At 40.8% G+C, this 27,079-nt stretch overlaps 1 protein-coding gene across 4 annotated transcripts in view; it reads right to left on the reverse strand.

Moving 5' to 3' along the window:
- LOC140713876 (RNA-binding motif, single-stranded-interacting protein 3) overlaps positions 1-27,079 on the reverse strand; it is a 632,800-nt gene that overhangs the window by 421,213 nt on the left and 184,508 nt on the right. The window lies entirely within an intron of this gene.

A 27,079-nucleotide genomic window follows, 5' to 3' on the forward strand; every position in this document is an offset into this window, starting at 1 on the left:
TAGGATGGGAAACAGATTCTTTCTTCAGACCGTGAGACCACATATAAAGCGGCAGTAGCATTAAACTGGTTTCTTTTTGTAAATACACATTATTATTTGTTACAAACTAGTGGTAATATTACTTTATGTGTTGTGTGAGAGTTATGGAGCATAATTAGGCCACTCAGTCCTTCGAGTTTGCTCTGCAACAAGGTGTAGAACACATTACATTATATGTAGTGTTGTCCACCTTCATCCCGAGGAAAGTTGTTTCATTTGGTGGTGTACATGTATATGGTTGAAACAACAATGAACTTGAACTCTTCAACTTGATTTTTCTAGCATGTCGTACTCTTGAATTTGATTTTTCTAGCATGTTGTTATAAACTTTCACAACATTAGCAGTGTTGGAATCATTACGCAGTCAGTGCAATGTATGACGGGAGCCAAATCTCACCTAGAGGCCAAAATAAATAGGCCTTGCACACTTCACCAGCATCAAGTTCAATTTAAGAAACTGTGCATGCGCTGTTGTCTATACATGTGCACTGTTCTCTCTCTCTCTCTTTGCAATGTGAATACACCAATTAAAGCCATCTCCCAAGTGTGTGCTTTTATTTAATTGATATGTCATGTGCACAGACACAACAAATTGGCAATGGGTACAAACCTGAATGTCAGAGAATATCACCAACTGCACTGACAGTTATGGGACAAAACACCAAGAGTTAAACAGCACAAGAAGGCTGCCTCGGTCGCTAACAAATGCATGAGTACAGTGCATAGTAACAGTGAAAGATGTGCTGCATTTAAAGTGAAAATAACACGGCAATGGCTTCAGTCAGGAACGTTGATGAATTTGATAGTGCTAACGAAGGCAGGGAGTCATATATCGAGAGGGCTGAACTGTATCATTACGCGAACAACATGGAGGAGCAAAAGAAAACCCCTACACATCTTAACTTAATGGGCCAAGAACATAGTCTCTTACACAACTTAGTAAACCCTGTTGAACCAGCAAGTAAGACAATCAATGAAATTGTTACAATTTTACAAAATTACTTGAGCCATAAACCACTGGCAATAGCTGAGAGATTCAGATTTTACAAAAGGAACCAGTCAAAAGATGAAAACATTTCTGAATACATTGCAGAACTGCACAAACTTTCCCAGTACTGTGACTTTAGAGATGGACTTTCTGATGGAGTAAGGGACAGGCTTGTATGTGGCATGCATAGTCAAAGCAATCAAATAAGGCTACTATGTGAAAGAGACCTAGGTCAGAATGGGCATTGCCCACTGTAATATTGTTAGACACTATATCAAAGGATGCAACAGAACTACAGAAAAGGAGGTTAGAATGTGAAATGCACACAATGTCCCTGAATGGTGCAAAAAACCAAAGATGTTATCAATATGGCAAATCCTCCCATGATGCAAATGACTGTCGGTTTAAAGTCCGTAGAAGGTACCACAGACAAGATCACATGGGGAGACAAAAGCACAACTGAATGAAAAGTCCCTAACACAAAACTAAGCAAATGCATAAAGTTACTGAATCTAAAACAGAATCAGACAACATAGAGTTTGACAAAGGTGAACTGTCATACCGTACACTACACAGTGTAACTGAAGCGGATCACAAAATCATCTGGATCACAATAGATGCATCCAGTGTAAAAGTGAAAATGGAGCTGGATACGGGGTCAGCTTTGTCCACAATTCCAGAGGCTGACTACAACAGACTGCTTTCTAAGATATCATTAGAGAAGACCTAAATGATGCTAAGGACTTACACAGGCAAAAAACATGTCTCCAAAAGGCAAACTGAAAGTAAATGTGACATTTGGAGGCAAAACATAACAGTTAGAGCTTTACGTATTCAAAAGTGGAGGGTCAACACATTTTAGATGTGAGTGGTTGAGAAAAATCCAATTAGACTGGCAGTCAATCAAAACTCTCAGTTTGATATCAACAGGCAATGGCAACTCAAATGGTAGCATTAACCAGAGACTGGCACTGCTGCTTAATGCTAAAGAGAAGGTGTTTGTGAGGATATTGATAAACTTAAAGGCATGAAGGCCAGAATTGTACTGGATGGAACAGCAATGAACAGGTTAGCCAAAAGTTTTATCCCCAAACCTTCAAGAAATCCATTAAAGAAATGGACAAGAAGGTCCATTTCTCTATACCACAACGCGGACAACTTACTTTTTGTGTATCGGAATTCCGTTCACGCGACGACAAACCAAGCACCTGCAATACTGTTCATGAACAGGAATCTGAGATTGATCACAGTCCCCTTGAAACCAGACAAATAGCAAGGAGCTTTGAGGTTAGACAGGAAGTCCTAGTGTGTGATTACTGAGAAGTCAAGTGGACACCCAGTAGGATTGCTACAAGAACTGGACCACTGATGTACACAAGATCAGACATGGAGATATCATGTGGACCAGATACTGGATGCTTAACTGAAGGACACACCTGAATCAAAGGCATCCAATATGACAGACACATTACACCCACCAGAACTGCCTCTCAGTGAAGTTCATGTCACTGACAGCAACATTACACCGGAAACTGAGAACATCGTCTTAGGCAAGGCACCTAAGAAACCTGATGCTGCTCCATAGGTGCTATCCTGAAAGACACAGAGTTTCACCCAAAAGACTGAATCTTTAGAACTGTGAAGTTACTTATGGACTGTTATTATGAAAGCATGTTTATTTGGAACATGGGTTTATAAAAGGGAATTTGAATGTTTTGTACATATACATTTCTATGTTGCATTAATCTAAAGTGGGAAGAAGTGTAGTGTATGGATCTTTTTTTAGAGCCCACTTAGCACTAAGTATTGATCTGTTTGCACATGCATTGTTGTCTATGCAGGCACATTGTTCTCTCTTTCTTGCTGCGATGTGAAAACACCAGTTAAAGCCATCTCCCGTATGTGTGCTTTTATTTAATTGATATGTAGTTGTGCAGAGACACAACATTACGAATCTACAACCCGAGTTCTCAGTATTATAAATTTACAGAAATTCTCATCTTTTGTACATTTGGTTGGTTGTCAATCTTTGTTTACGTATAGTTTTTCCATAAATCCTATTGTATCTCTTTATTTTTTTTAAATGCCTGCAGGAAATTGGATCTCAAACTACGATATGGTAACATATAAAACACTGGCGGAACTCACCAGGTCAGGAAGCATCTATGGAAAGGAATAAAGAGTCAACATTTCGAACTAAGTCCCTTCATCAGTCCTGATTTGTGACCTGTCAAAGCACTGGGCTCTTCCCCATATCCTTTTTGTTTTTGGTTAATAAAAATCCATTAATCACCATTGTAAAGTTAACAATTAGTTGTAATTTGAGGAGGAGAGTTCTAAAGTTCAACCACTCTTTGCATGTAGAGGCGCTTCCTAATTTCACCTTTAAATATCTGGTTCTAATTTCAGAACAATCTTTCTTATTCTATACTAACTAGTGGATTCAGTTTCTCAGCATCTACCATAGCCATTATGTTTACCCATGAAAACTTTGATAAATCACCTCTTAATCTTGCAGCTTCCCGAGAATAATACTGGAGTTCATGTCATCGCTCTTGCAACTTAATCCTTAAAGGTCAGGGATCAGGAAGTTTGTACATTTACCCTGTGACTGCATGTGTTTCCTTTGAGTGCTCCTGTTTCCTTTACCTTCCAAAGACGTAAGGGTTGGGATTAGTAAATTGCAGGCATGCAATGTCAGCACCGGAGGCATAGCGACACTTGCAGCTGCTCCCAGTGCATATTCAGACTGTTGGTCATTGACATAATCAATCCATTTCACTGCATGTTTCAATGGACATGTGACCAACAGAGCTAATCGCTTCTCTTTCTGGAAAACCCACACTAGAATCCCTCTGACATAATCCTAACATTTCACGGACATTTGTTTCATTACTTCCTGTGCTTGTTCATGACATTTTATTACTGAACGTTCCCAGACTGTTTCAAGGACTCAGCAGTTTGATGTTTAATATTCTGAGTGTTATTCCCTCCTTTTTGCCATTTGTACGACCAGCTCTTTTTTTTTTTGCACGTTTAGTGTTTGACATTTTCTTTGAATGGGTTCCATGGTGTTTCTTTGTTTCCTGGGTGTCTGGAGGAAGACAAATCTTGGGGGTTATATACTGCATGTAGACTTCGATAATAAATGTACATTGAATCTTTGACTTTAATGATTTATATACCTGGCCCATTTATGCCTCTCCACAGCTTCACAGTTTGTTACTTTCCAAAATTTATAAAGTAATCTACTTTAATCAACTCATCCAAAGTGGATGAGTTGGCATTTGCCTCTATTGAATTTGATTTTGTCCAGTCTTGCCCATCACTCAGTGTATTGCCACTTAATGCCCCTTCCTCAATGCTTTATGTTGTCTATTTTTATCATCAAACTTATGTCCTTCCTTTCTGAGGCTGTGCCCTCTGGTCCTCAAATCTCCCAATATTGTAAACTCCTGTCCTTGTCCACTCTGTCTAGGTCTTTCAATATTTGATAGATTTCAATGAGGCCCCCCCCACCCCATCCTTCTGAACAAGCAAGTACAGGCCCAGAGCCATTAAATGCTTCTCGTATGTGAATCCTTTCATTCCTGAAATCATTCTTGTGATCCTCCCCTAGGCCCACTCCAGTGCCAGCACATCTCTTCTTCAATAAGCGACTCAAAACTTCTTTCAGTGACTACTTTCCTTAATATTAACTAAACCAAAGAAGATTCGTTCAATAGATTTAGCTGGCCAAATCAAAGGAGGTGATTAACCAGCATACAGGATGGAGATTGAAAATTTGGCTGAGTGGTGCCACAACAACAACATCTTTCTTAATGTCAGCAAGACCAAGGAACTGATTAATGACATCAGGAGGATGAAACCATTGGTCCATGAGCCAGTCCTCATCAGGGGATCTGAGGTGGAGAGGGCCAGCAACTTTAAATTCCTTGGTGTTACCATTTCAGAGGACCTGCCTTGGACTCAGCATGTACGGAAAATTACAAAAAAAGCATTGGTAGCACCTCTACCTCATTAGAAGTTTGTGAAGATTCGGCATAACATCTAAAACTTTGACAAACTTCTGTAGATGTGTGGTAGAACGTATATTGACTGGTTTCACCACAGCCTGGTATGGTTCACCAATGCCCTTGAACCAGAAAATCCTACAAAACTCAATGGATACGGCTTAGTCCACTACAGGTACCAACCCTACCCACCAATGAGCACATCTACATAGAGTACTGTTGAAGGAAAGCAGCATCATCAGGGCCCCCCACACCCAGCTCATGCTCTCTTCTCATTGCTGCCACTAGGAAAGAGGCTCTCCCCACTGAATTCAGGAGCAGTTATTAACCCTCAACCATCAGGCTCCTGACCAGTGGTGATAACTTCACTCAACTTCACCTGCCCCATCACTGAAATGTTTCTATAACCAATGGACTCACTTTCAAAGACTCTTCATCTCATGTTCTTGATATTTATTGCTTAATAAAATCGGTCAGCTCCATCATGGGTACTGCCCTTCACAGTTTCCAAGGCATCTTCAAGGAGTGGTGTCTTTGGAAGGCAGTGTCCATCGCTGAGGACCTCCATGATCCCGGTTCTTATTGTTATCATTGAGAATGAGGTACAGAAGCCTGAAGGCACACACTCAGTGACTCAGGAACAGCTTCTTCCCCTCTGCCATCTGATTTCTGAATGGACATTGAACCTATGAACACCACCTCACTACTTTTTTATTTCTGTATTTTTTGCACTACTTACTTTAAATTAACTACTTAATAGACATATATACTTAAAGTAACTCACTTTTTTCTCTATATTTATCTGTCATGTATTTAATAGCATTGCTGCCGCAAAGACAACAAATTTCATGACATGTGCTGGTGATATTAAACCTGATTCTGATTTAATTATTATTACTGTTTTTTTTCTTTTGTATTTGCAAAGTTTCTTGCTTTTTGCACATTGTTGTTTATTTGTCCTGTTGCGTGCAGTCTTTCATTGATTCTACAATGGCTCTTCGGTTTACTGAGTATTCCCACAAGAAAATGAATCTCGGGGTTGCATATGGTGACATATATGTACTGTGATAATAAATTTACTTTGAACTTTGAATTCCACTGCCATTTATAAGGAAGCTGTACATTCTCCCCATGACTGCATAGGTTTCCTCTAGGTGCTCCGGTTTCCTCTCACAGTGCAAAGACGTACCAACTAGTGGGTTAATTGGTCATTGTAAATGGGCCTGTGATTAGGCTGGGGTTAGGTTGCCAGGTTGCACGGCTCATTGAGCGGAAGGGGCCGGTTTCACGCTGTATCTCTAAATATGTATAAAGACAAATGGCTGCAAACTATATTTCCTCTTGCTTATTAACTTCAGAAGGAAAGAAGTTATGAGTATAGAGCAGGAAATAGCACTTCATACATACAATTTCTGCATGAAATGGAAAGAACAGAATAATTTCAGCCCATTCTTCCCATGGCACTGTATGAACATGACAATTGAGAACACAATGAGTGTACATAAAATATTGCAATGTAGACATGAAGACTTGAGGCTAACAATACAATTACCTGGATTTAGTTTAGGTTCCTAACAATGCCAAAAAGAAATAAAAACTACTTCATTTTGAGTATTCACCCACGAAACCACTCCACCACCACTATTTATCATTTCCTGTCAGGAGCCACAGACACTCCTGTACATAGCATCAGTATATGTACCTGCAATCAATCTATGTTATGTTATTTATGTTATATGCTATGTTATTTATTTATATTTATTGTCTTTTTTTAATATTGTGTTCTTTATCTTGTTTTTTTTTATGCTGCACCAGATCTGGAGTAACAATTATTTCATTCTTCTTTACACTTGTATACTGGAAATGACATTAAGCCATCTTGAAATTTAAATCTTAAATCCTTTCTGTGATTTCAATTAGAATATTTGAACAATGATGCCAAGATTATTCACTCAATAGGCATTTACAACAGAACAGCACGTCCATGTTTGGGGATTTTTTGGACTGGCTAACGCTCTGGAACAATGAACAGCATACTTCAAATGTGTAGACTGACTACCACTTTGCTGGCCACCAGAATAAGTCTGTCCAGTTACTGATGCACCATATGATGGCACACAAGCATGATTTTTGCATTTTTGTAAATTATTTTATCTGGTTAAGATATCTTTTATGTGTTTTAAGATATGTGTTAGATTCTAGTGTTTTAATTCAAGGTTTTTTTCAGAAGTCAGGAATTATGTATAAAACTTATGGCTTCAAAATTGTTTTATTAAGCGTTGATAGAACCAAGAGAAGTTGAAACAAACAGGGACTATATGAAGAAAAGAGAAACTAAAGATGGTGCCTAGCATATACTCAAAGATAAGAAAAGTTCCAATCAAATCTATAAGGATAAACCAATTAGAAATTGCTGAGTCAATACTGCAGTAAAAAAAATAACCAATGGGAAAATACTCATTCACTTAATGAAGGAGCAAAGAAGCTTCCAGAATGATACTTGGTACATCCACTAGAGGCATATTACAATGTTATGTATATGAAGGCTACTTAAAATACAAGCGGATAATTGTTAAACTGCAAAGAAAATTACTATTTAAACAGTCAAATCGAACAGATGCAATAACAGTAATGTAGTATGTATTAAGCCCACCTTACCCATGCAACAAAAATGCCCACCTAAATTAGTACAATTTCTCCATGTCTGTCCCATATCTCCAAATATTTCCTAGTTTTTGACTTCTCCAGGTGCCTTTTAAATACAGTTATTGAACCTTTCTTTAGCAGCTTGTCCCAGAAATGCACCAATCTCTAGATTTAAAAATTGCCTCTCAGATTCATTTTAACTCATTTGTCTCACTTTAAACGACTACCCAGGACATGCCCACTTCTCATTACTATCATCAGAGAGGAGGCGCAAGAGCCTGAAGGGACATATTCAACATTTTTGGAACTGTGATTTTGAAATATTTAATAGGAATATAATGCAGAAACGATGTGCTTTATTCAGTGGGAACAAAATTAAAATAAATGATTTTAAAGGATTCAAAGGATTCAAATTTGAAAGCCACGAAAGGAAGAACTCTGGGACCAATTCAAAGAAAAACATCATACTGCTCCTCCCAGCAGAAAAAAAAAATCAAATTTTGCAAACAGCAACAACAAAAAGAGCAAAAAACACAGACCACAAAACACAAAATCGAAAAGCATAATCAGTTCAGCTCAGTGTCGCTTCGGCAGGCTGCCCCGATTCAAACATTGCCCAAGAAATAGCAATGAGAAAAAGGAGCGACCAGAAACTAGAACACATCATAACATGAACTCAAGGCTAAACTACAAACTGCGTTGATTAAACCTCGCTCCGGTATTATCCTCTTACAGCATTTAGGGAGAAAGAGAGATCACTCAATGCAAGGACCTTCCCTTGGAACAGCGAGTCAGAGGGGGAGGGAGACCACCGCGCACAGACACCCTCCTCCGGGAGCTGCTAGGCAATGCTGAACATTCGTATTTATTAAACACTTATTTAAATTCTTTTATTTGTTTCTAATGATATGCTATTATGTAACCCATAGTTTATATGAAAGTTAGAAATTAAAGGATGTATAATAAGAGGGCATGCCAATAACTGGTTTGCATTTCACCTAATGGCCATGAAAAATGACAAGGACATGTATGATAAGAGACACAGGAAGTTGACACTGCACGCAGAGAGGACCTTGGCCAATGCTATCAAGGAAGTTAATGCTCCTCATATCTGGGCCACAGGCCATTTTTAACATTAGCAGCTAAGCGAGTTTCTGCGATGCAGCAGTTGAAAACTAGAAGATGTCCTCTTCTCATTACTACCATTAGGGAGGAAGTACAGAAGACACCCACTTAATGTACTAGGAACAGTTTCTTCCCTTCTACCATCTGATTTCTGAATGGTCCAGGAACTCATGAACACCATCTCACTATTTTGGCTCTCTTATTTCACTATTTATTTATCATAGTTCTTATTGTAGCTTATGGTTTTTAAGGTTGTTATAGCCAGGGGTACTGGTGGGAAAAAGCTCCCATTGCCATGAATCTCAGATAGCCTCTGATGACCTAATCCAGCTCCTGGTCTTCACTTGTGGCTCAGCTACTAAGTCCGGTGTAGGGGCCAAGGTGGGTTACCAGGGTGCTTCGAAGCAAGCTACTTCGGGCAGACTGGGCTCGTCAGCCATGCTTGGCAGCTCATCTAGGAGAAGGAAAACTGATCTCAAACCTCCTCTGACTTCCGGCTACACAGACTTATGGGGAAAGCTTCAGGAGTAAACCATGAGGGAAAATTCCAGAGCTGGGGTCCTTATATGATAGTCCTACTCTCTGACCAGATGGAACAAGCACAGCAGCTACTGACAGAAGTGGAAATTGAGTGCAACAAAGTTGAACTTCACCAAAGCGCTAAAAAGACAGAATACATGGCGTTCAACTGCGACGAAGGTACTCTCAAGACTGTAAAGAATGATACCATTAAGAAAGTCTTAGACTACAAGTACCTCGGGTCAAGAATGATGAGTTTGGAGAAGGACATAGCGATATGGAAGGCATTAGCATGGAGGGCTATGAACTACATGAAGGAAATCTGGAGGTCAAACCTGACCAGAGGGCTCAAAAAGAGGATCTTCATAGCAGTCATAGAGTCCATTCTCATGTTCGGATGCGAGATGTGGACACTCACCAAGACCACGAGAAAGTCACTAGATGGTTGCTATACACGAATGCTCCGGATGGCCTCTTGACGTGGGTTGGCAACAGCACGTGACGAACGTCGAGCTCTATGACGACCTACCGATGCTCACTATTAAAATCGAGGCAAGAAGACTGCAACTAGCGGGGCACTGTCTACGCCACCCTGAGCTACCTGCCAGCCTAGTCATCACATGGGAGCCCAAGCATGGGAGAATGAACCCTGGGCGTACTCCCAAGACTATGGTCAACATGCTTCTAAAAGATAGCGGCATGGTGTTGTGATGGAAAAATAACTGGTTCTTTGAGTCTCAACAGTAGAGGCCTGGACACATACAGTTTTAATAATAAGGAATTTATTTACAAGGGGAAGTTGGGTCAACACAAGCAACTACAATAGGAAGCGGTGTGGGGACAGGGTACAGTTACACATACAAAGAACAAGGGAAAAGCACTACAACAGCTATCCCCCTTGACCTTGGATAGCTGCGGTTCCCTTACCAGGACAAACGATAGACCTTCCCAAGCATAAATCAATGCACTTACCTCCAATGAGGTGGTCTGTAAGAGAGACCGAGCCAGGGACGTCTCACCTTTTATAGCATGGGGCTGGGCGAGATAATCCAATTAAGGTGACCAATAATTTAGGTGTGCATTGATTAGTCGGGAGGGACCAAATGTTGATTGGCATGTGGTGTGTCCTCCGACCAGCCAGGTGGCAGTGCGTCTGTCAGGTGGCCGGTATCTCTGGATACACATGGCTAATGTAGATGAACTGAACATACTGATGAGGGAGAGGGAGGAGTGGAGAGTCCGTCATTGCGCCTGACACCATCCCCCTAGGCGTGAGTGTGTGTGTGTGTGTGTGTGTGTGTGTGTGTATGTGTGTGTATGTGTGTGTATGTGTGTGTATGTGTGCGTGCTCGCGCGCGCGTGGTCTTTAGAGCAGTTCAACATTGAGTTCCATGCTGGCTGGCAACCCCTGCGACACTGTTGGTGCCAAACTGCTTGCTTTCCGCCTTTTCCTGCCCTGCCTTGCATACCTAGACAGCTAGGACGCAATGTCCATGATCAATCCTGACCAACAGAGGCGTCAGATTGTAACTTATACGCTTTTTTTTATTATGTATTAAACTGTGTTGCTGTCACAAAATAACAAATTTCATGGTATATGTCGGTGATAATAAACCTGATTCTGCTTCTGAAATCTATGCCCTCCAGTTTAAGGTTCTCTTTCCCTGGGAATAATGTGCATTACTGTAAACATCCGTAGATAACAAAAATCACAGAAACAGAAAGATTTTGCTAATTCAGCAAATTGAAGCAATAACAAAAAATACTGGAGTCAGGGTTGATAGAGAAAATAGGCAAGTGTGGAGCCCTAAGCATAAATTCCCAGACATTGATTGAACTTTACAAGTGGAGCCGATGGAGGTGATGGAGATGGGCAAGTTAGAAGTGTGGCAAACAAAATGTACTGCAGCGTTTAATAGGAAGATGTCTTTGAATAATTGTTTTCTCAACATTTCTAACCATTTGGAAGGATTCACAATTGGAAAGGGTAGCAAGAGGGACTACACTGGCATGGAGGAAATCTTGCACAAAAAGGGCCAAAATGATGCTTAGGAAGATCTTAATAGGGTGATAGGAGGCACCATGGTGGAGCATAATACTACCACGACAGTCTGTATCAGTGTTACGCTAACTGTCAAATTTCAAAGAAAATTTTATTATCAACGTACACAAATGTCAACATATACAACCCCAAGATTCATTTACTTGTGGGCATATTCAATAAATTTACAGAATGATAACTAAAACAAAATGAATGAAAGACTACCCAACTAGGGCTGTGCAAGTACAGAATGAAGAAACAATAATAAAAAACAAATGAATAATAAATATTGAGAGCATAAGATGGAGAGTCTAAGAAACCAGCAATAGTGAGTTGCTCTGGACTATTGTTATGGACGCTTACAGATGCATTTTCAGAATTTGTAAGATCATGTTCAGATTCAGATTTATTTATCACAGGTACATGTTAACATACTGTGAACTGCATCAAAGCATCGCATACAAAATTCTGGAGGTTAGTCAGCACTAATGGAAAAAAGTAAACAGGCAACAACCGTAACAGAATCAATGAAAGACCGCACCACCTTGGGCGTTCAACCAGTCTGCAAACGACAACAAACTGTGCAAATACAAAAAGAAAGAAACAATACTAATAAATGAATAAACAATAAATATCAAGAATATGAGATAAAGAGACCTTGAAAATGAACCAATAGGTTATGGGAATATTTCAATGATGGGGCAAGTAAAGTTGAGTAAAGTTACCCCTTTTGATTCAAGGGCCTGATGGTTGAGCAGTAATAACTGTTCCTGAACCAGGTGATGTGAGTCCTGAGGCTCCAGTACCTTCTTTCTGATGGCACATCCTGAGTTTGTACATTCTCCCTGTAACTGTGTGTGTTTCCTCTGGGTGCTCCAGTTTCCCCCCACATTTTTTCAAAGACGTACAAGTTAGCAGGTTAGTTGGTCACACGTGTGCTCATTGAGCTCACAGGCCTATTCGACAAATAAGTTACTACTCCATAAAAAAGGCATATTTCTGTAGTTTCCAATCAATCAGGCATAAACACCATTTTGTTTGCTTTTTCTCCCTAAGTTGCTAACATCCAAATTTGATGACAGTTCATGCACGAAAAGAGAATGGAATTCTTTGTCATCTGCATGGAAGTTGGTTGGGCAGTGTGCCAAGATCAATTTTGAAAGGATAACAGGTTAGTTTACAAATGGCCAATTAAAACCAAAGAAATATTAGATGTCAAATGGCCTTGACTGATACCAATTTGTTGCGCACAGTAGATAACTTGATGACTCTAAATAATATTGTTAAATGTAATTTGGAGGATAGGTTTATAGAATGCATTCTAGACAGCTTCCTAAAGCTATATATCTCTGATCTAACAGGGGAATAGGTAATGTCAGCCTTCATCTTGAATTATGTGACAAAATTATCTAGTTATTTCATTAGGGAATCCTTTGGAGAAAAATTATGATAAAGATTGATAGGACTGTATGTTGTGGTTTGAAGGGCCACAAAACTAGAGAATGGGGATTGGTTAAAGAATAGCAAACAGACAGCAGGATCACTTCCAGGTCAGAAGGTTGGCACTTGTGGATTCCATTGGAATTGGTACTCAGTTTGTAATAATTTGTGAAAAAGAAGGAAAGAGAGATTAGCTTTACTTGTCATGTGTACATTGAAACTTAAATGTACATGTGAAATGCATCATTTGCGTCAATGACCGATACAGTCCGAGAATGTGCTGGGGGCATTCAGGATGGGGTTGTTATCTTTCTGGCCTTCCCTGGGGAGTGTACAGAGAAGTGACAGAAAGGAGTGGAAATCCTCACAAATTATCCATCCACCCACCTCCTCTCGTGTTTGTGCAGAACCTTCCTGTTCTAACATTGGTCTATTGAACTCACAAAGTACAGATGAGAAGCAAGTCATTCCTCAGTGACTCTGAAGGACTGTATCACAGCTTATACACTAGGTCCATTAGATTATTAAATTATATTGACATTTATTTAAGGATCTCACCACACCACTTATGCTTTTTACCTGGCCACATCTTCAATTCACAATGTTAACAAAGGGGTTTCTAGCTTTATACTGTGGAAGAGAAGGCAAAACATCTGGAATATATGTGAACCTTAAAATTGTCAAAAGGCAATCATTCATAGGAGTGTAGCAGTTACAGTAATGACCCGGTTTCAATTTCCACCGCTACCTATAAGGTGTCTTACTCCATAGTAACCAAGACAAAAGACCATAAGCCCATAAAGCATGGGAGCAGATTTAGGCCATTTGGCCTATCGAATCTGCTCCACTGTGGCTGATCATTTTTCTCCCCTCCTCAGCCCCACTCCCCAGACTTCTCCCCATAACCTTTGAAGTCACAGCCAATCAAGAATCTATCAATCTTCACCTTAAATACACCCAATGACCTGGCCTCCACAGCTGCTTGTGGTAACAAATTCCATAAATTCACCACCTTCTGGCTAAAGAAATTTCTCTGCATCTCTGTTTTAAATGGACACCCCTCTTTCCTGAGGCTGTGTTCTCTTGTCCTAGACTCCCACTCTGTCTAGGCCTTTCAGCATTCAAAAGGTTTCAATGAGATCTCCCCTCATCCTTCTAAATTCCAGTGAGAACAGACCCAGAGCTATCAAATGTTCCTCGTATGATAACACTTTCATTCCCAGAATCATCGTTGTGAACCTCCTCTGAACCATCTCCAATGCCAGCACATCTTTTCTTAGATGAGGAGCCCAAAACTGTTCACAATATTCAAGGTGAGGCTCACCAGTGCCTTATAAAGCCTCATCATCACATCCCTGATCTTGTATTCTAGACCTCTTGAAATGAATGCTAACATGGCATTAGCCTTCCTCACCACCAACTCAACCTGCAAGTTTAACTTTTGGGTGTTCTGCAGAAGGGCTCCCAAGTCCCTTTGCATCTCAGATTTTTGGATTTTCTCCCCGTTTAGACATTTATTTCTTCTACCAAAGTACATGACCATGTATTTTCCAAAACTGTATTTCATTTGCCAATTTTTTGCCGATTCTCCTAACCTGTCTAAGTCTTTCAGCAGCCTTCCTGTTTCTTCAACACTACCAGCTCCCCACCAATCTTTGTATCATCTGCAAACGTGGCATCAAAGCCATCTATTCCATCATCTAAATCATTGATATACAGCATAAAAAATACGTGATTGCATCACTGACCCTGCAGAACACCACTACCCACCGGCAGCCAACCAGACAAGGATCCTTTTATTCCCATTCACTGCCTCCTAACAAACAGCCAATGCTTTAACCATGCCAGTAACTTTCCAGTAATACCATGGGTTTTAACTTGGTAAGCAGCCTCATGTGTGGCACTTTGTCAAAGGCATTCTGAAAATCCAAATATACAACATCCACTGCGTCCCCTTTATCTATCCCACTTGTAATCTCCTCAAAGAATTCCAACAAGTTCGTCAGGCAAGATTTTCCCTCAAGAAACCATGCTGACTTTGTCCCATCTTGTCCTGTGTCACCAAGTGCACCATCACCTCGTCCTTAACTGACTCTAACATCTTCCCAATCACTGAGGTCAGACTAAATGATCTATAATTTCCTTTCTGCTGCCTCTCTCCTTTCTTAAATTTGCTATTTTTCTATCCTCCAGAACCATGCCACAGCACAATGATTTTTGAAAGATCATTACTAATACCTCCACAATCTCTACCACTACCTCTTTCAGAACCCTAGGATGTAGTTCATCTGGTTCAGCTGACTTATATACCCTTAGATCTTTCTGCTTTTTGAGCACCTTCTCCCTTGTAATAGTGACTGCACTCCACTTCTCTCCCCTCCACATCTGGCACGTTGCTAGTGTCTTCCACAGTGAAGACTGTTGCAAAATACTCATTTAGCTCATCTCCCATCTCCTTGTCCTGTTATTATTTCTCCAGTTTTATTTTCTAGTGGTCCTATATCCACTCCCATCTCTCCTTTATTTTTAACGTAATTGAAAAAGCTTTTTCTATCCACCTTGATATTGTTTGCAAGCTTACTTTCATATTTAATCTTTTCCTCCTAATGATTCTTTTAGTTGCTTTCTGTAGGTTTTTAAAAGATTCTCAATCCTCTATCTTCCTGCTAATTTTTGCTTTGTTGTATGCCCTTTCTTTTGCTTTAACATTAGCTTTGACTTCCTTTGTCAGCCACAGTTGTAATATTTTACCATTTGAATACTTCTTTGCTTTTGAAGTACATCTATCCTGCACCCTCCTCATTTTTCTGAGAAACGCACACCATTGCTGCTCTGTTGTTATCCCTGCCAGCATCTCCTTTCAATTTTACTTTGGCCAACTCCTTTCTCATACCTTTATTCCACTGAAATAATGCTACACCAGAATTTATTTTCTATCAAATTTCAAGTTGAACTCAATCACTGCTTCTAACGACTCCTTTACCTTCAGCTCCCTAATTGCCTTCAATTCATTACATAACACCCAAACCAGTATAACTGATCCCCCATTAGGCTCAACAACAAACTGCTCTGAAAAGCCAACTCATAGGCATTCAACTAATTCACTCTTTCGGGATCCATTATCAACTTGGTTTTCCCAATCTAGCTGCATGTTAAAATCTCCCCTGAGTATCGTAACGTTGCCATGTTGGCCCACCTTTTCTATTTCTTGTTGTAATCTGTAGCCAACATCCCAGCTACCTTTTGGAGGCTTGTATATAACTGCCATCAGGGTCCTTCAATGTCTTCTGATCAAATGTCACATCTTTCTACTGATTTGATGCCATTCTTTACCAGCACAGCCACACCACCCTCTCTGTCTTCCTTCCTATCCCTCTGATACAATGTGTAACCTTAGATATTCAGCTCCCAACTACGACCATCCTTCAGAAAAAAAAATAAAAAAGCAGTGAGGTAGTGTTCATCGGTTCAATGTCCATTTAGAAATTGGATGGCAGAGGGGAAGATGTTCCTGAATGACTGATTGTGTGCCTACAGGCTTCTGTACCACTTTCCTGATGGTAACAGTGTGAAAACAGCATTCCTGGGTGTTGGGGATGTCCTGGAGATGTCTTGGATACTACAGAGGCTGGTACCCCATGATGGAGCTGACTAGTTTTACAAGTTTCTGCAACTTACTTCAATCTTGATTAGTAGCTCTTCCCCCACTCCCATACCAGGCAGAGATGCAGCCAGTCAGAATGCTCTCTACGGTACACTTGTAGAAGTTTTCAAGTGCTTTAGTTGAGAAACCAAATCACCTCAAACTCCTAATGAGATACATCCACTGTCTTGAATCAGAAATGTTACTGAAGAAAGGGAAAAAGAAACTTGCTAACTTTCCTGACCATTTAATTTTTTTCGTAATTAATTAAACATGAGGAAAATACTGCGATGAATTGGAATGACTGAACAGTAGAGATACAGTTGATCAAAGAGCCAGCACCGTATTTCTAATGTAGAACACATTACAGTAATCTTTTGGAAGAAGTCATTAACATGGGGAATAGGAGACTATCTATTAATGATAATTAAGCAGACTTTCGGCTGATATTTACTCAGGTTCCACACCAATAATTAGGAAAAAATGAGAAAGAGATGATATAGAGGGGACACATGCACAGAATGCAGGAGAAATTCAGGCAGCATCTATGGATAGGACTAAACAGTCGACGTTTGGGACTGAAAGTCTTCCTCAGGACTCAGAGTAGAAAATAAAATTTGAAAAGAAATCTTCGAGTTCGAGGCCTCAAATCTGCGCATCTCTGCAAGTCCACTGGGAGGTTGAAGCCTTGGGTCTGCAAGCCGGAGTGTGTGTCCATTGGAGGCCTGTCCTGTGTATGCGTGCGGGTGGGAGGGAAGAATGGGGCTTCATTTTGCTTTTGCTGTTTATTAAGCTCTGTATTATTCCTCTGAGTTTGTGGGAATGCTAGATTGGTGCCAGAATGTAGAGCAACACTTGTGTGCTGCTCCCAGTACATCCTTGGGTGTATTGGACGTTAACACAAACATTGTCCTGAAGAAGGGCCTTGGCCCAAAACGTCAACTGTTTAATCATTTCCATGGGTGCTGCCGACCCCTGCTTAATTCCTCCAGCGTTTTGTGTGCGACTCATTTCACTGCATGTTTCGATTTACAAGTGACAAATAAACTTGAATCTTGAATCTATTCCCTCAAGAAATGAAATTAATAAGGTTGCTCTGAAGGCCAACATGGAAATCGAGTGCTTTAAAGTTGTCAGGAACAGCACGGACAAAACTTCCGTCACATTTCAAGTTACTCTCAGAATGACTGTCTGTGGAATTCATTGCCACAGGTGACTGTGGAGCCAAGTCTTTATGTTTATTGAAGGCAGGGGATGAGAGATTCTTGATTAGTCAGGGCATGAATGGTTACGGGGAGAAGGCAGAAGATTGTGACTGAGAGAGAAAATGTATCAGCCATGATGATATGACGGAGCAGACTTGATGGGCAAAAGCCTAATTCTGTTCCTATATCTTATGGTTTAAATACATGCTTGCTTTCCATTTTCGTGTGGTTCTCAAATTTAATGCCCTCAGAGCACAGTCTCGCCCAAACAGTACAATGAACTTCAAAAAATTGCAAAAGTTACAACTGACAAAACTACAGAAAATATGAACTTCAGTTAATTGTAACAATTTGCAAAAGGCAGATGGTTTATTAGTTTTTGTAGGATGAAACAGCTGAAGTTCTATAAACATTATTTTGAATTTTTTAAAATATGCTATTTAATTATCACTGTGGAGAGTTTTATCACTAACTGTTGATTTATTCAAAGGATGTTCCTTGGTGCCCAATGGTTCATTGCCCCAGCTTTGGGATGTGATTGGTTCGGTGTATCTGGGATCTGAGACTGATGGACAGATGGCATCACAACAGAAAATGGGAGCAGAAATTGGCTATTTGGCCTCTAAAGCCTGCCCCACCACTCAACATGATAGTGTTTGATCTCTCTGGGCCGTATTTCCTCATCAGTGCAAGACCATGGACACTACTTCACATGTTCTGTTCTCTCTTTGCACTAGTTATTTTATCTTTAGATATTTATTATAGTAATATTTTTATGTATTGCACTGCATTGCCGCAAAGCAACAAATTCCACCACATACCGTCAGTGGCCACTTTATTAGGTACCTTTTGTCTTTTGCTGCTGGAGCCCAACCACTTCAAGGTGCAATGATTCGTGCATTCAATGAAGTGCCTCTGCACACCACTGTTGTAAAGCCTATTTGAATTACTGTCACCTTCCCGTCAGCTTGACCCAGTTCTGGCCATTCGTTTATTCCGTAGTCCAAGTCACTTAGATCACATTCCTTCCCCATTCTGATGTTCGGTCTGAACAACAACTGAACCTCTTCACCACGTCTGCATGCTCTTATGCATTGAATTGTTGCCACATGACTGGCTGATTAGATATTTGCATTAACGAGTAAGTGTACAGGTATACATAATAAAGTGGCCTCTGAGTGTATATGCTAATATATTTTCAGCTATGTAAATAAATGGCAGCTCTTTTAAAAATTAGCTGCCAACTATTTAAATCTAATAAGTGCCACCCATGTAATATGTGTCACTAATATGAATGCACTAAATTATTATCCTAAAATACCTTTACAGAACTCCAATCAGGCCTGTGAGCTCTACAATCACCAGGAAAATACATAATTTGGTATTTACTGCATAAACTGTCAAATACAACACTTGGGTGGAGATTTCCAAGCCTCATTTAACCTTTCAGGTTTGGGTAGCCTCCAACCTAATGGTATGAACATCAATTTATCCCCACTCCCCTCTATTCCCCTTTATTCATTCCTCATTCTGGCTCCTATTGTACTCCTTCTCTACTCCTCAGGTGCCCATCACTTCCCTCTGGTGCCCTCTTCCCTCCCTTTCTCCCTGGTCCACTCTCTCTCTGAAGCAGGCTCCTTCTTCTTTAGCCCTTTATCTTTCACCTATGCCTTCACCAGCTTCAAACTTCATCCCACACACACCCACCCACCAACCCCCCTCAGCTGGTTTCACCTGTCACCTGCCACCTCGTACACCTCCCCCTCCCCCCAACTTCTTATTTTGGCTTATTCCCCCTTCCTTTCTAGTCCTGATTAAAGGTATTGGCCCAAAACATTGACTGTTTACCTCTTTCCATAGATGTTGCCTGACATGCTAAGTTCCTCCAGCATTTTGTGTGTATTGCTCTGGAAATCCGCAGTTATCTCTTGTTTATATCTCTTCTTCCATCCTACTAGGTAAAACTTATTGAAATGTTTGCTCATTCAGAATTCTATATTTACGTTTTGCCATTCAAATTGTTAGTTTTGTTCCAATACTCCTCAAAGGCTACATAACCACAGAATATAAGCAGCAATTAAAGAAATCTAACAGAATTCCTGCTTGTTTTCATTGGATCTCATGTCATAACTTCCTCAGACATTAAAGGTAGTCAAGATGTGCCTACAGACACTTGGAGATTAGATTCAACTGGGAGTTTGTTTTAGAATATGGATGCGTTTGATGGCTCTGTGCCTGTACTCACTGGAGGTTAGAAGAATGAAAGGGAATCTCATTGAAACCAACTGAATATTGAAAGGCTTAGATAGTATGGATATGGAGAGGACGTTTCCCTTAGTGGAGGAGTCCAGGACCAATGGGTGTCCTTCAGAATAGAGGGACGGCCAATTGGAGCAGAGATGGGGAGGAATTTCTTTAACCGGGGGTGGTGAATCTGTGAAATTCATTGCCACGGATGGCTGTAGTGGCCAAGTCATTGGATCTATTTCAAGTGATGGTTGACGGGTTCTTGATTAGTAATGGCATCAAAGGTTGCGAGAACAAGGCAGGAGGATGGGGTTGAGAGGGATAATAAATCAGCCATGATGGAATGGCAGAGCAGACTCGATGGGCTATTTCTTCTCCTATGTCATATGGTCAAAATAAAAACAAAATTAAGAAGTACAAAGGTCGAGTACAGTAATAGTGTTTTTCATCCTAAAACGAATGTCAGATGTGCAGATTTCATGCTTCATTTGCACTGGAGAGTGGCGGGTTATTGTGTGACAAAAAGAGAAGTATAGAAGTGCACAAGGTGTCTTACCCAAGTATCCCTCTTTGCTTGAATACTGTCAACCAAGTTCAGAAACCTAAAACGTCATTTTAGAAACAGTGAGAGTGCATCACACTCTGTGGCCACTTTATTAGGTACCTCCTGTACCTATACAGTGGCTACTGAGTGTGAGTTCATGGTTTTCTGCTATTGCAGCCCATCTACTACAAAGATTGATGTGTTGTGCAGTCAGAGATGATCTTCTGCACACCACTGTTGTAACACATGGTTAGTTGAGTTACTGTCAGCTTGAACCAGTCAGGCCATTTTCCTCTGACCTTTCTCATTAACAAGGCATTTTTGCCCACAGAACCACCACGCATTGGATGTTTCTTTTTGTTTTTTGCACCATCATTTGTAAACTCTGAGACTGTTGTGCATGAAAATCTCAGGAGATCTGCAATGTATTAGATACTCAAACTACCCCGACTGGCACCAACAATCATTCCACAGTAAATGTCACTTATGTCACATTTCTTCCCCATTCTGATGTTCGGTCTGAACAATAACTGAACCTCTTGACCATGTCTGCATGCTTTTATGCATTGAGGTGCCCACACATGATTGGCTGATTAGATTTTTTGCATTAATGTGCAGGAGTACAAGAGGATCTAATAAAGTTCCAGATTTTAAAGGACGATGAGCATTTTAAATAGCTGGGATTAAAACTATGATATAAATAGATCTGATCCAACACATTAGATCTCTTCCACGATGGATTATTCTGCGGCAAATGGGAACAGCTTTGCCTACGGAAAATCTTTTGGATAGAATTTGTGCACAAGATGGATCATAAGTGAATTCAACTTTACTGTAAATAAAAAAGCCTTTAGCAGTGGTCCCACGATGCAGGAAGTCATGGAGAAAGCACTTAGAGCAATGGGTACTCCATTTGATGTGGATGAGGATTACAAGTCAAGTCTACATCCAAGCAATTGTGGTTAGCACAACGCTTTACAGTACAGGTGAGCCAGGTTCAATTCCCGCCGCTGTCAGTAAGGAGTTTTTATTTCTGCGTGGTTTTCCTCCAGGTGCTTTGGTTTCCTCCCACAGTCCAAAGACGTACCAGTTGGAGGGGAAAGTTGTCCCCATGATTAGGATATGATTAAATTGGGGGGTTGCTATGTGGCATGGCTCAAAGTGCTGGAAAGACCTGTTCTGCAATGTATCTCAATAAATAAATAAAAATAAATAAATGTATTGCTTATTTATTTATTATTAGTATTTTCTCTTCTGTATTTGCAGTTTGTTGTCTTTTGCACGTTGATTGTTTGTCCGCCGTGTTGAGTGTGGTCTTTTATTGATTTTATTATGATTCTTGGATTTACTGTGTATGCCCACAAGGAAACAAATCTCAGGACTGTATGTATATGATGATATAAATGTACTTTGATAATGAATTTACTTTGAACTTTTGAACTCTTGAGTTTTTTCTTAACTTCATCAAATTTAAACAAAAATATAACATGGGGACCCCACTTCCCTCTGACAGGCAAACATCAAAACTTGCTCCTTGATCTGGAGCTTGGAAGTCACAGTTCGTCAAGCATAATAAAGATCTTCGCCACCCTTTCGGACCATGACCACTGTCTGGTTGAGGACGTTGTGCTTTTCCCCTCTGATCTCCCTATATCTGTGTCATTCCTGCTAAGGGAAATAAGGGAGATCATAGAACAGAGAACATAGAACAGTACACCACAGGAACAGACCCTTCAGCTCAAAATGTTGTGCCACGCCAGTTAAGTCAGTAATTAAATGGCCAACTAATCTATTCTCTACTGCCTACACAATGTCCCCATCTTTTCCTTTTCCTCGCATTCATGTGCTTATCTAAATGTCTCTTACAAGTTCCTTACGTCCCACACATCTCCTTTGCAATTCCCCACCCCCCCCCCCCACCTGAAATACTTTCCTCTGGTATTGGACATTTCACCCCTTGGAAAAATATATTGTCTGTGTACTCTCTCTCTGCCTCTCATAATCTGAGAAACCTCTATCAAATCTCCCTCAGGCTCTGCCACTCCAGAGAAAACAACCCCAATTTGCCCAATCTCTCATTATGGTGCATGCCCTCTAATCAAAGATTCAAAGTACATTCATTATTTAAGTATGTATACAGAATACAACTCTGAGATTCATCCTGCCATGAAACAAAGGAACAGACGTGGAACCTGTTCAAGAAAACATCAAGCACCCAACATGTGATAAAAGAACAAATTGTGCAAATAGCAAAAGATGAGTGGATACCACATAATACCAAACATCAGACCAGGAGTCCAGTGGTGTTCAGCTGAGTTCAGTTCAGTGAGACGCCACTGCAGGCTGCATGAGGAGTCATTCTTCACTGAAGTGCCCCAGTCCGGATCAATCACCCCGCTCAAAAGCAGCACAACAAAGGATAACCAGAATCCAGAAATGCACGCACCATGAACCTCAAAGTCTCCCAAACGAGTCCACAGTCTTGTCAGTCAATCTTTGCGCAATGGAGCCCAAGGCTCCTGCACTCTCTTTCGACAGCAGCTAGCGAGAGGGAGAGGAAGGCTGGTCGGATCATGTAAACCTCTTTTGCGCCCTCTCCAAAGCCTCAACATCCTTTCTATTGTAATAGTTCTTTTCCTATTTTTACTGTGTAATGCCCTGGTGCATATTTTTTACTGTTTTGCTGTTCTGTATTTCATTCTGCGCTATTTTGTGAGAGTTGCTTGTTTTCAGCTTATGTGTGGGTTACCATTGAAGCTAAGAGGGAGGAGAAATGTGTGCCATGAAATTAGGATGGTCGGATTAAGGGGAGTTTTCTCTGGTGAGAGATACTAATTTGGGCTTTTGTTTGAGAGGAGATGAAGAGAAAAGACGCTGGGGAGAACCGGTTGTAGCGTACAATCCAGTGGGAGACCCATTTGTTCGAGATGGATTGTGAGCGAAGTTCGGAAGGTGGGGTGTGTTTTCACGTTGACCGAGGGCCCAGTGCGTGAGTGACAGAGAAGTTCAAGATGAGCTCCAACTTGTGCACATTTGACTGTTTAATTAGAGTGGGCCCTTTTCTTTTTGTTATTCTTTACTTCAGAAATATAATTCCTTTAATCGTATGCAGTGTACTGTCTGTTATTTCGTGGCATTGATTTGTGAATGAGTAGCAAATTACACAGCATCCATACAAACGGGGGTTTGGCATGGGCTCTCGCCTCTGGCAGGGCCAGAGATTGTCTTCCCTAGAATTATGTAGCCGAGGACACCAGGGTGTTTCAACTGTATAAACATCCCATCATATGCTACACTTCAATTCACTCTCCCCTCAGCCTCCTTTGTTCCAAAGAAAATGACTAAAGCTGTTTAGCACCACAGTAGTGTAGCAGTTAGCATGACAATATTACAGTTAGTGATGTCAGAGTTCCTAGTTCAATTCCAGCATCCTCTGTAAGGAATTTGTAGGTCCTCCCCATGGAATGTATGGGTTTTCTCTGGATGCTCAGGTTTCCTCCCAAAGTCCAGGGATGTACCAGTTGGTAGGTTAATTGGTCATTGTAAACTGTCCCGTGAATAGGTTAGAGTTAAATCAGGGGTTGCTGGGTGGTACAGCACGAAGGGCTGGAAAGGCCTATTCTGTGCTACATCTCTGAATAAGAATGAATGAGCCCCAGAAAATGATGACCTTGTAAAGTCCAGTGATTTTGAGGATGGATGGGGAGAAAACATTTCCATCTTCCTAATGAAAGCAATGGACAAAATTTATAATGTTTATCTGACATATCTCAAAGCAGCTTCAGCAGTCTCATCAATGACTTCCACATGAAAAAGGGTTAAATATTGGTTTAGCTTGTCACATGAACATCAAGCATGCAGTGAAATGCAAAGTTCACATCAATGACCAATGCACTCTATGGATTGTTGTGGGGGTAGCCCACAAATGTCACCACACCTCCAGTACCAAAGCAGCATGCCCTCAATGCACTGACCCTCACCTGAGCATCTTTGGAATATGGGAGGAACCTGAAACCCCCAGAGGAAATCCACATGAAGGAGAGAATGAACAAATCCATTATAGAGAGTGGACTATACTTCCTACAATAACCACTACACTACTGTGCTATGCCCAGGTAAGTAGGAAGTGGGAATACTCACAGAGAATTACACAACATTTGAACTTTCAGCTTTAATTATATTTGCAATTCCTTGACAAATGAAGCAGACCATGGAGCAAGTCCTAGACTTGCAGTACCTAGAACAGTTTTAGAACATAGAAATCGACAGCACATTGCAGGCCCTTCGGCCCACAATGTTGTGCCGACCATGTAACCTACTCTAGGAACTGCCTAGAATTACCCTACTGCATAGCACTCTATTTCTCTAAGCTCCTTTTTTGAACTCTCTTAATAAAAGATACCTTGGCATTGAAGTTGGTCTACAAGAATTAGGCCAGGAATAAAAGGGTTAACATATGCGTGTGATGTCTCTTATGCTTGGAGTTTAGATAAATGGGGGGCGGGGGGAGGGAGATTCTTATTAAAATCCATTGAATATTGAAAGGTCTAGATAGAGTGGATGTGAAGAGGATATTTCCTATAGTAGGGGAATCTACAACCGGGGGCACAGCCTCAGAACAAAGGGATGCCCATATTCAACAGAGATGAGGAGATAGTTCTTTAGCAAGGGGCTAGTGAATCTATGGAATTCATTGTGACAAATGGCTGTGGAAGCCCAGGTACTTGGGTATATTTAAAGCAGAAGTTAATAGGTTGTTGATTAGTCAGGGAGTCATGAGTTGCAGAAAAAAGGCAGGAGATTAGAGTTGATAGTAACAATAAATCAGTCATGATGAAATAGCAGAGTGGACTTATTGGACCAAATGGCCTAAATCTGGACCTATGTCTTATGGTCCAGATGACATTCAAGCAGCAGCTGACAAGTGGTGAGTATATTAACGCCACAGAGTGCCAGGTAAAGACCGTTACCATGACGAAAGAGTCTGTTTTGCGTTTATCTGGCAAACAATGACTTTCTAATCATCATGAAGCTAGCTATCAAATCACTCTTGCTCCAGCTCATACTGTAGCTTTAAGAACCTGTTAAGAGACTAGTTATGCTGTGCAGAATAATTTACCCTTTAGCACGCTACCTGTTTTCCCCATCTACAAAGCAGGATTTAGGATGGTGGAAGAAAATTCTCCAGGTCAGGAAACTTGACAATATTCAGGTTAGAGAACCACACTTGACTAGTATTGTGATGAATAATCACTTTCCAGAACCCGGGAGACTTACTTCTAACCTCAGCTTTCTTCTACAGCAGAACAACCTTTCCAAAGGGTCAGTGTTGCTTGAGTTTAGGGCATTGTGTATAGGGAACCAAATACCATCACAGTATCCCATCTATTGCCCTAAATATTCACTCCCACTGTTAGGGCATATTCTGGAGTTATGGTATATAACACATTAATTTCAATAACAACTAGTCTTGAGACTTGAATATGGATTGTAAATTGTGTTTAAAAAGCAGCTCAGAACAATGGTGTTCATGGAGCTGCAGATTGGGGTCGATTGCAAATGAAGAAACATTCCATTTGACCTGAGATGTCTGCATATGCATGAATGCATCCCAGAGACAGTAGGAATTAGCATTCATTTTGGGTGTCTTGAGTGTGGGTGTGAAGATCGAGGATTTGAACACTATATGTAATTCAAAGGAAGCATTGTATATGCATTGCAACTATAGAATTGTCCTGATGTTAGCTTTGATCTTTAGCATATAAAAATGTCATATAATATTGGGTCAAATGGGTTTCCTCTTCCAAGTGCGTCTCCAGTATGATTTTTGCTTGTTTGGCTGTAAATCTACCAGCTTCAATGTCTCTCCAATGACTCCATTCACAGTCACAACACCCACAACCACAGTGGCTGCACCATGGAACACCATCTGTTCAATGTTCTGCAGTTTGTTACTGGGCTGGGTTGTGCTGAGAGCACATCTGAATTCTACAACCTCTATCAGCAAGGCGGCTGAAACGCACGACAGCACTGTCTTCTTCATATGGGGCACACCATCCTGATTTGGAAATATATTACCTTTTATATTTTATCATTTCCTGGATCAAGATCTGAAAGGCCTAGATACAGTAGATGCAGAGAGGATGCTTACAGTAGTGGGAGAGTGTAGGACCAGTTAAAGAACAGAAGGATGTCACTTTACAACAGAGATGAAGAGGAATTTCTTTATAAGGCGGGTGACCCCAGCCATTATCAATACTCTTCAGAGATTGCCTGGTGTCAGTGGTTGCAAAACCAGGACTCGTGATCTGCACTGGCTGCTCATACAACCATCCACCACCTGCTCCCATGGCTACACATGCCCCTGATTGGTGGGGGAGGAGGAGGTAAACAGGTGCTACACATTGCTCAAAGATGACCTGCAGGCTAGCGGAGGGAAGGAGCGCCTTACACCTCCTTTGGCAGAGATGCATCTCCACCGTTTCACCCAATTCTTGAATACAGAAACCAATTCGACTCATTGAGGCAGTGATAACCCTGAAACCTTGTGCCATAAAATCATAAAAACTGTGACACTAACTACAGAAGCTCCACCCACAACTTGTCCCGTCTTATTGGAAGATTAAATT

This window comes from Hemitrygon akajei, chromosome 20 (assembly GCF_048418815.1).
Source record: "Hemitrygon akajei chromosome 20, sHemAka1.3, whole genome shotgun sequence".
Classification (NCBI taxonomy): Eukaryota; Metazoa; Chordata; class Chondrichthyes; order Myliobatiformes; family Dasyatidae; genus Hemitrygon; species Hemitrygon akajei.